Here is an 8,988-nt window from a genome sequence, read left to right as displayed (position 1 = left end):
AAAAATATGGAATGCTTCATGAATACTCATTCATCCTTGCTCAGGGACCATACAAATCTCTGTATCATTCCAGTTTTAGTAAGTGTGCTGCCAAAGTGAGCATTTTTTTTTCTTTTGAGGTAATCATATGATTTTCATTATTTGACTTATTAATAGTGGCAGATTACACTAATAGTTTTCTAATACTGGCCATCCTTGTATTCTTTTTTCCTCTTTTCACTTTTCTTTTATGTTGGAGTGTACTGCTAAGTCACTTCAGTCGCGTCCGACTCTGTGCGACCCCATAGATGGCAGCCTACCAGGCTCCCCGGTCCCTGGGATTCTCCAGGCAAGAACACTGGAGTGGGTTGCCATCTCCTTCTCCAATGCATGAAAGTGAAAAGTGAAAGTGGAGTCGCTCAGTCCACCCCATGGACTGCAGCCCACCAGGCTCCTCTGCCCATGGAATTGTCCAGGCAAGAGTACTGGAGTGGAGTGCCATTGCCTTCTCCATGTTGGAGTGATTAATAATGTTGCCATAGTCTCAGTTGCACAGCAAAGTGGCTCAGCTATACATATACACATGTATGTATCCATTCTCCCCCACTCTCTTCCCATTCAATCACTACATAATATTGAGCAGAGTTCCCTGTGATGAGCACATTTTGTAACCAGCTTTGTGGTATCCTCAAAGGCTATTCTTTTAAAGGTTCTGCCCTTGGGACTTGCCTCATAGTCCATTGGTTAAGACACTGTGCTTCCAATGGGGGCATGGGTTCAATCCGTAGTTGGGGAAGTTCTGCATGCAGTGCTTAGTCAGATAAATAAATGCATAATGGGGGACTTCCTTGGTGGTCCAGTGGTTAAGACTCCACCCCTCCAATGCAGGGGCCATGAGTTTGATCCATGGTTGGGGAACTAAGATTCCACATGTCTGGTGGCACAACAACAAAAAGTTGTCCCCTCCCTGCCTCTTATCAAATTCAATCTGTGGTACTCTGTTATAACAGCCTGAACAAAGTAATATACCATAATTATTTTGGTTTTTCCTGTGTGAAAACAGAAAAGCAGAGAGATTAAGTAACTTCTCCAAATAATAACTGAAAGAGTCAGGACTTGAACTTTGGTAGACTCATTCCTAAACTTTTCCTTCTACCCGCTGTGCTATGCTCTGTGTGTAGATAGAGGATAACTGGATAGATAAAGTGAAAAAAATTCCTTCTTACTCCACCTGGATCATATGCAACTAAGACATTGGAAAGCATTTTCCAAGCACATAATCCATGTAAGGTCTTGATGTTTTCCTCTGTAGAAGCTGGCAGAGGTTGGGGGCAAGTAAGATGTCCCCAGGTCAGCAGCTGATGGTTGGGGGAGATGGGCTGAGTTGAGCAGGATGTTTAACTCTAGCTCCATCTATTGTTCTACAATCCTGCTGTTCCTGGTAGTTTTTGCAGAAGTACCTCCTTTTTGCCTCTCTTTACAGCTGCACATAAATTAATACTAAAAGAAAAAAGAAAAAAAAAAAGAAGAAGAAGACTTCCCTGCTGGTACAGTGGGTGGGAATCCTCCTGCCAATGCAGGGGACATGGGTTCAATCCCTGGTCCCAGAAGATTCCACATGCCACAGAGCAACTAAGCCCTGGAGCCGCTACCACTGAGCCTGTGTGCCACATCAACTGAAGCCCAAGCTCCTAGATCTTGTTCTGCCCCACTAAAGAAACCACTGCAAGGAGAAACCCGTGCACCGTAGCTAGAGAGTAGCCCTTGCTCTCTGCAACTAGAGAAAGCCTGCGCACAGCAGCTAAGATCCAGCACAACCAAAAATAAAACAAATAAATTATTTTAAAAACCCAAAACAAAAATAAAAAAGCTCATATGTGAAGAAACACACCTAAAAACAAATGTGGGTAACCTAAACGTTGGACCTGTATTGCAGCGGAAGTGCCAAGTAAGGAACTGTGAGATTTCTCCTGCAACCTCTGCTGTCCGAGGTCATGAAAAGCACCATCTCTAGAAACTGAATTATTTTGCAGGGGAAAGGAAGGTCTATTTTTCAGTGTACACTGCAGGGTAGCATGGGGGCAATTTGTCTACTGAGAGGAATCCCTCAGGAAGTTTGTTTAAAGTACAGATTCCCAAACTCCACCCATTGCAGCATGGGACTCTGGGAACCTGTATTTTTAATGAATGTCACAGATTCTTATCAGGCAGGTGTGAGGAACATTTCAGTAGGAGAAAGGCGAGAGCCACAGGGCCATTTCAACATGGCTGTTATTCCTAGTCTGAGATCTCATCATCTCTTGCCTGAATTATACCAGCAGCCTCTTAATTACTGCTCCAGGGTTCTTCATGGGTCCCTTCCAGTGGCTCATCCTCAGAGCAGCCAAAGAGACACATTTAGCATGAGGGCTGCGTCATTCTACATCCCTGCAAATACTTCATGATTTCACATTCATCTTCAGAACACATTCCACAGTCCCAAGCAAGGGCTGCTAGCTCTGTGTCCCACAGCCTCGCTTCTTGCTTGTTCCCTCTTTTCAGCTCACCTCCAGGTGCACTGGCCCTGCTTGGAGCTGCTCTCATGATGGGCACCTTACCCTCATCTCTGCACACTCCACTCAGACCCCAGCTTCAACCGTGCTCGATGCTGATGTCTTCAACCTCCATCACCCTCGCTGCTCCCCACTTAGGAAGCCCACGCGGCTGCGAGTCAGCCTATCATTTTCCAGTATGTTCATAGGATCTCATCCTTTCCCTTTGTAGCACCTGTGATGATTGTAATTAATAAATTAGGTGTGTTTAAAGCCGATTTTTTCCTCTCAGGAATTAAAGGTCCATGGGCCAGAGACGGGGTCTGACCTTTCCCCAGTGCATCCCTCGTGTTTTGTCCAGAGCCTGGCATATAGTAGGTACTCAGAAATATTCTAAGAGTAAATGTAAATTCAGGGACTTCCCTGGGAAGGGAACCCATTGGCATGCCCATGTGCCCATGAACCACAGTGAAGAGTAACCCCTGCTTGTCACAATTAGAGAAAGCCCACATGCAACAACAAAGACCCAGTTCAGTTCAGTTCAGTTGCTCAGTTGTGTCCGACTCTTTGCGACCTCATGAATCGCGGCACGCCAGGCCTCCCTGTCCATCACCAACTCCCGGAGTTCACTCAGACTCACATCCATCGAGCCAGTGATGCCATCCAGCCATCTCATCCTCTGTCGTCCCCTTCTTCTCCTGCCCCCAACCGCTCCCAGCATCAGAGTCTTTTCCAATGAGTCAACTCTTCGCATGAGGTGGCCAAAGTACTGGAGTTTCAGCTCTAGCATCATTCCCTCCAAAGAAATCCCAGGGCTGATCTCCTTCAGAATGGACTGGTTGGATCTCCTTGCAGTCCAAGGGACTCTCAAGAGTCTTCTCCAACACCACAGTTCAAAAGCATGAATTCTCTGGCGCTCAGCCCTCTTCACAGTTCAACTCTCACATCCATACATGACTGCTGGAAAAACCATAGCCTTGACTAGACGGACCTTAGTCGGCAAAGTAATGTCTCTGCTTTTGAATATGCTATCTAGGTTGCTCATAACTTTTCTTCCAAGGAGTAAGTGTCTTTTAATTTCATGGCTGCAATCACCATCTGCAGTGATTTTGGAGCCCAAAAAAATAATGTCTGACACTGTTTCCACTGTTTCCCCATCTATTTCCCATGAAGTGATGGGACCGGATGCCATGATCTTCGTTTTCTGAATGTTGAGCTTTAAGTCAGCTTTTTCACTCTCCTCTTTCACTTTCATCAAGAGGCTTTTGAGTTCCTCTTCACTTTCTGCCATAAAGGTGGTGTCATCTGCATATCTGAGGTTATTGATATTTCTCTCAGCAATCTTGATTCCAGCTTGTGTTTCTTCCAGGCCAGCGTTTCTCATGATGTACTCTGTATATAAGTTAAATAAGCAGGGTGACAATATACAGCCTTGATGTACTCCTTTTCCAATTTGGAACCAGTCTGTTGTTCCATGTCCAGTTCTAACTGTTGCTTCCTGGCCTGCATACAGATTTCTCAAGAGGCAGGTCAGGTGGTCTGGTATTCCCATCTCTTTCAGAATTTTCCACAGTTTATTGTGATCCACACAGTCAAAGGCTTTGGCATAGTCAAGAAAGCAGAAAGAGATGTTTTTCTGGAACTCTCTTGCTTTTTCACTGATCCAGCAGATGTTGGCAATTTGATCTCTGGTTCCCCTGCCTTTTCTAAAATCAGCTTGAACATCAGGAAGTTCACGGTTCACATATTGCTGAAGCCTGGCTTGGAGAATTTTGAGCATTACTTTACTAGCGTGTGAGATGAGTGCAATTGTGTGGTAGTTTGATCATTCTTTGTCATTTTCTTTCTTTGGGATTGGAATGAAAACTGACCTTTTCCAGTCCTGTGGCCACTGCTGAGTTTTCCAGATTTGCTGGCATATTGAGTGCAGCACTTTCACAGCATCATCTTTCAGGATTTGAAATAGCTCAACTGGAATTCCATCACCTCCACTAGCTTTGTTCATAGTGATGCTTTCTAAGGCCCACTTGACTTCACATTCCAGGACGTCTGGCTCTAGGTGAGTGATCACACCATCGTGATTATCTGGGTCGTGAAGATCTTTTTTTGTACAGTTCTTCTGGGTAATCTTGCCACCTCTTCTTAATATCTTCTGCTTCTGTTAGGTCCATACCATTTCTGTCCTTTATCGAGCCCATCTTTGCATGAAATGTTCCCTTGGTATCTCTAATTTTCTTGAAGAGATCTCTAGTCTTTCCCATTCTGTTCTTTTCCTCTATTTCTTTGCATTGATCGCTGAAGAAGGCTTTCTTATCTCTTCTTGCTATTCTCTGGCACTCTGCATTCAGATGCTTATATCTTTCCTTTTCTCCTTTGCTTTTCGCCTCTCTTCTTTTCACAGCTATTTGAAAGGCCTCCCCAGACAGCCATTTTTCTTTTTTGCATTTCTTTTCCATGGGGATGGTCTTGATCCCTGTCTCTTGTACAATGTCACGAACCTCATTCCATAGTTCATGAGGCACTCTATCTATCAGATCTAGGCCCTTAAATCTATTTCTCACTTCCACTGTATAATCATAAGGAATTTGATTTAGGTCATACCTGAATGGTCTAGCGGTTTTCCCTGCTTTCTTCAATTTCAGTCTGAATTTGGTAATAAGGAGTTCATGATCTGAGCCACAGTCAGCTCCCGCTCTTGTTTTCGTTGACTGTATAGAGCTTCTCCATCTTTCGCTGCAGGGAATATAATCAGTTTAATTCGGTGTTAACCACCTGGTGATGTCCACCACTCACATCCACAGCTGGGTATTGTTTTTGCTTTGGCTCCATCCCTTCATTCTTTTGGAGTTATTTCTCCATTGACCTCCAGTAGCATATTGGGCACCTACTGACCTGGGGAGTACCTCTTTCAGTATCCTAGCGTTTTGCCTATTCATACTGTTCAGGGGGTTCTCAAGGCAAGAATACTGAAGTGGTTTGCCATTCCCTTCTCCAGTGGACCACATTCTGTCAGACCTCTCCACCATGACCTGCCCGTCTTGGGTTGCCCCACGGTCATGGCTTAGTTTTATTGAGTTAGACAAGGCCGTGGTCCTAGTGTGATTAGATTGACTAGTTTTCTGTGAGTATGGTTTCAGTGTGTCTGCCCTCTGATGCCCTCTTGCAACACCTACCATCTTACCTGTGTTTCTCTTACCTTGGGCGTGGGGTATCTCTTCACAGCTGCTCCAGCAAAGCACAGCTGCTGCTTCTTACCTTGGATGAAGGGTATCTCCTCCCACCGCCCTTCCTGACTTTCAACTTGGGAGGGCTCCTCTAGGCCCTCCTATGCCTGCACGGCCACCACTCCTTGGACATAACGTTGCTTCTCCTGGCCGCCGCCCCCAGCCTCAGGCACCGCCCCTGGCCTTGGACGCGGGGTGGCTCCTCTCGGCCGTCGCCCTTGACCTCGGACGCGGGGTAGCTCTTCTTGGCCACCGCCCCTGACCTTGGAGGCGGGGTAGCTCCTCTCGGGCGTTCCTGCGCCATTGCAGCCTGGCACTGTAGGCCGCTGCCCCTGACTTCGGACGTGGGGTAGCTCTCAGTCACACTTAGTGCGCCAGCCGCTGCTGCCACCTGCACTTAGTGCGCCAGCCACCTCCGCCAGGGCATCCAAAAAAAAAGAGTACACAGGGGAGATGGGAGTGCCAGGGACCCAGGCCAACCACCAGCAAGCAGCTTCCTAGAAACTGACAGGCCTGAGGAGCCGAGTGGCTTCCAAAGACTTGGTCAACGAGATTCCTTCCTTCTCCCCTTGCTGCTGGGATTGAGGGATGTGGAGATGCAGGCTGAAGCAGGCAAGGTTATGAAATATATATGTTTTATTTTTTAAAATGGCAGTAAATTGGTGTCTAGTTTGAAACTATAAACTTCAAAAAAAAATATATGCTGAGGTTTTCTTGACATTCAGCTTTGGTTGCCTTGAAACTCCTCCCCAGTCCAGGTTGACTTGATGGGTAGATTCGTGGTGGGTTTTGTAGTGGAGGCAGCTGCTGCTGCCAGAGCCAGAGTCATGCCTTCTCTGGAATGGGGAACTACTGTGGAGAGGAAAATGCCTTGAGGAGCTTTCTGGATCTGAGACTGTAGGCGTCAGGGAGGGTCTTGGGTCAGAGGGTCATGAGACTGAATGGCGCTGCCTGGGAAAGTAGAGGGATTCTTGTTCCGGAGATTTGGGGTTCAAGGTGAAGAGAGCAGGGGGAAGGAGAGAGAGAGGAGGGTTATCAGTGGAAGCTGGAGTTCGGGTGTAGGAGAAAAAAGTCAAGGAAACAGTTTTTTAAAGAGCAGGGTTGTCTGGTACGCACACCTGGGGACTGCCTTGGAAATCAAGGGACTGGGGTTGAATTCCATCATGGGGTCCACGGTGGAGAGTGGGAACCAACACTCAGCACAGGTGGAAACTGAAAGCCAAGCTGGCCAGGAGACAACACTTCGACCCCTTGTGGGACTTCTCCTAACATGTACAAAAGAGTTTATAGACACTGTTTCCTAGATTTCAAGGGGGCAGGGGAGACCCCAGCTGACATCTGGTTTGTGTCTGCAGAGAGTTCCTTTCCCAGACCTGTCGCTCATCTTCATCTTTGGCATCTCTTTTCCTTTTAGGGAAACCATGGTAGAAGGAATGGGAGTTTTAGAGACAGACTGACCTGAATTTGAGCTCTGTTTCAACTGCTTAACCCATTTGAGCCATGATTTTGTGAGCTGTAAAAAGCATCTCCCAGGACAGGATTATGAGTAGGCTTAAATTAAATGACATATCATACATACATGGGTTAAGAGTTTAGGTCTTGGAGTCAGATTGCTTGATACAAATCCTGGCTCTGCTGTTTGCTGGCCGTCTAATTTTGGGGTAAGTGATTCAATTTCCTTTTATGAAAAATAAGGCAAAAATTAGGCTGTTGGGAAGATCAAATGAGATAAAACAGTAAAGCACTTAGTACTATGCTTGGCATTACAGCTAGTGTTTAATAAGTGTTAGCCATTACTGCTGTTGTTACTGTTATTATATATATAAGATGTCTGGTTTTGATAGGACATTAATTAATGACTTCTGCTCTTTAATTTGTAGGAATGGAAGACCTGAGAATTCCCATGTTACAGACGTCTAATTTTCCCGGAGGAATTAACTAAAAGAGAATCAACTGATCACACACATCAATTATGAAAGTTCGTAGAAGCTTTAATCATTTCTTTCCTCACTTTATCTTTCATAAAGATCTGTTGCTAAGGGGTTTAAGAGGCTGTTGATACAGAAGTATTTTTATTTGGAAAAGAACAATGCAGTCAGTTTTAAGAAATATACCCTATGTTTTTCTTTGCTCTTCAACAAATCTCCTTGTAATTTAAATCACCAGGCCTCATGCTCTCCTTGTGGAGGGTCAGCTCTGCCTTTGATGCTCTTTGACTTTCTTACATTTAAATTCCTACTTTTGGGATTTCCCTGGTGATCCAGTGGTTATGGATCTGCCTTGCAATGCAGGACTCATGGTTCAATCCCTGATCAGGGCACTAAGGTCACACGTGTTGCAGAGTAACTAAGCCCACACGGTGCAATTACTGAGCCTGTGTGTTCTGGGGCCCACGTGCCACACCTAGAGTGTCTGTGTACCCCAACGAAAGATCCTGCCTAATGCTAAGGTCCCGAGTGCCACGACAAAGATCTGACGAAGCCAAATAAATAAATATTTTAAAAAGTAGGTTTCTATTATTGCTTTAGGTTGATTGTTATCAGATTCCTTTATTTTAAGTATAATTTTATTTATTTATGGCTGTGCTGGGTCTTCCCTGGTGCTCAAGGGCTTTGTCTAGTTGCAGAGAGTGAGGGCTACTCTTTGTCGCAGACTCTAGAGCATGAGGATTTCAGTTGTTGTGGCACAAGGGCTTGGTTGTTCCACAGCACGTGGAATCTTCCTGGCCCAGGGATTGAATACACGTCCTCTCCATTGGCAGGCAGATTCTTATCCGCTGCACCACCTGGGAAGCCCAGTTGTTACCAAAACTGCAACATTCATGTGCCAAGGTTGTGAAAGCCATTCTAAAACTTTATTTAGTTATTTATTTCTGGGTGTGCTGGGCCTTTGTTGCTCTGTGGGCTTTTCTCTGGTTGTGGTGAGCAGGGCTACTTTTCCGTGCAGTGTGAGGGCTTCTCATTGCGGTGGCTTCTCTCGTGGAGCACGGGCTCTAGGGCTCTCAGGCTTCCATGACTGAGATGTGTGGGCTCCGTCGTTGGGGTTCCTGGGCTTAGTTGCTCCACGGTATGTAGGGTCTTCCTGGACCAGGGATTGAACCCGTGGCTCCTGCACTGGCAGGTGGACTCTTAACACTGAGCCCTGTGAAAGCCTTCTAAATACAGGGTTTTTACAAGCAACTTTCTAGGCCCTATCACTGTGGAGCGGCACTCTTTAGTGCCCTGGCTGTGGTGGTCCCACCTGGGCTAAGCATA

At 45.9% G+C, this 8,988-nt stretch overlaps 1 non-coding gene across 1 annotated transcript; it reads right to left on the bottom strand.

The window, feature by feature from the left end:
* On the bottom strand, window positions 1-103 carry LOC138082517 (U6 spliceosomal RNA). The gene has a single exon (XR_011145142.1). It is a non-coding gene; the product is annotated as a U6 spliceosomal RNA (small nuclear RNA).
* Between the last annotated feature and the right edge of the window lie 8,885 nt (window positions 104-8,988).

This window comes from Capricornis sumatraensis, chromosome 7 (assembly GCF_032405125.1).
Source record: "Capricornis sumatraensis isolate serow.1 chromosome 7, serow.2, whole genome shotgun sequence".
In the NCBI taxonomy this organism is placed as follows: Eukaryota; Metazoa; Chordata; class Mammalia; order Artiodactyla; family Bovidae; genus Capricornis; species Capricornis sumatraensis.
The sequence above is the reverse complement of the archived record's forward strand: the minus strand, read 5'-3'. Positions and strand labels throughout refer to the sequence as shown.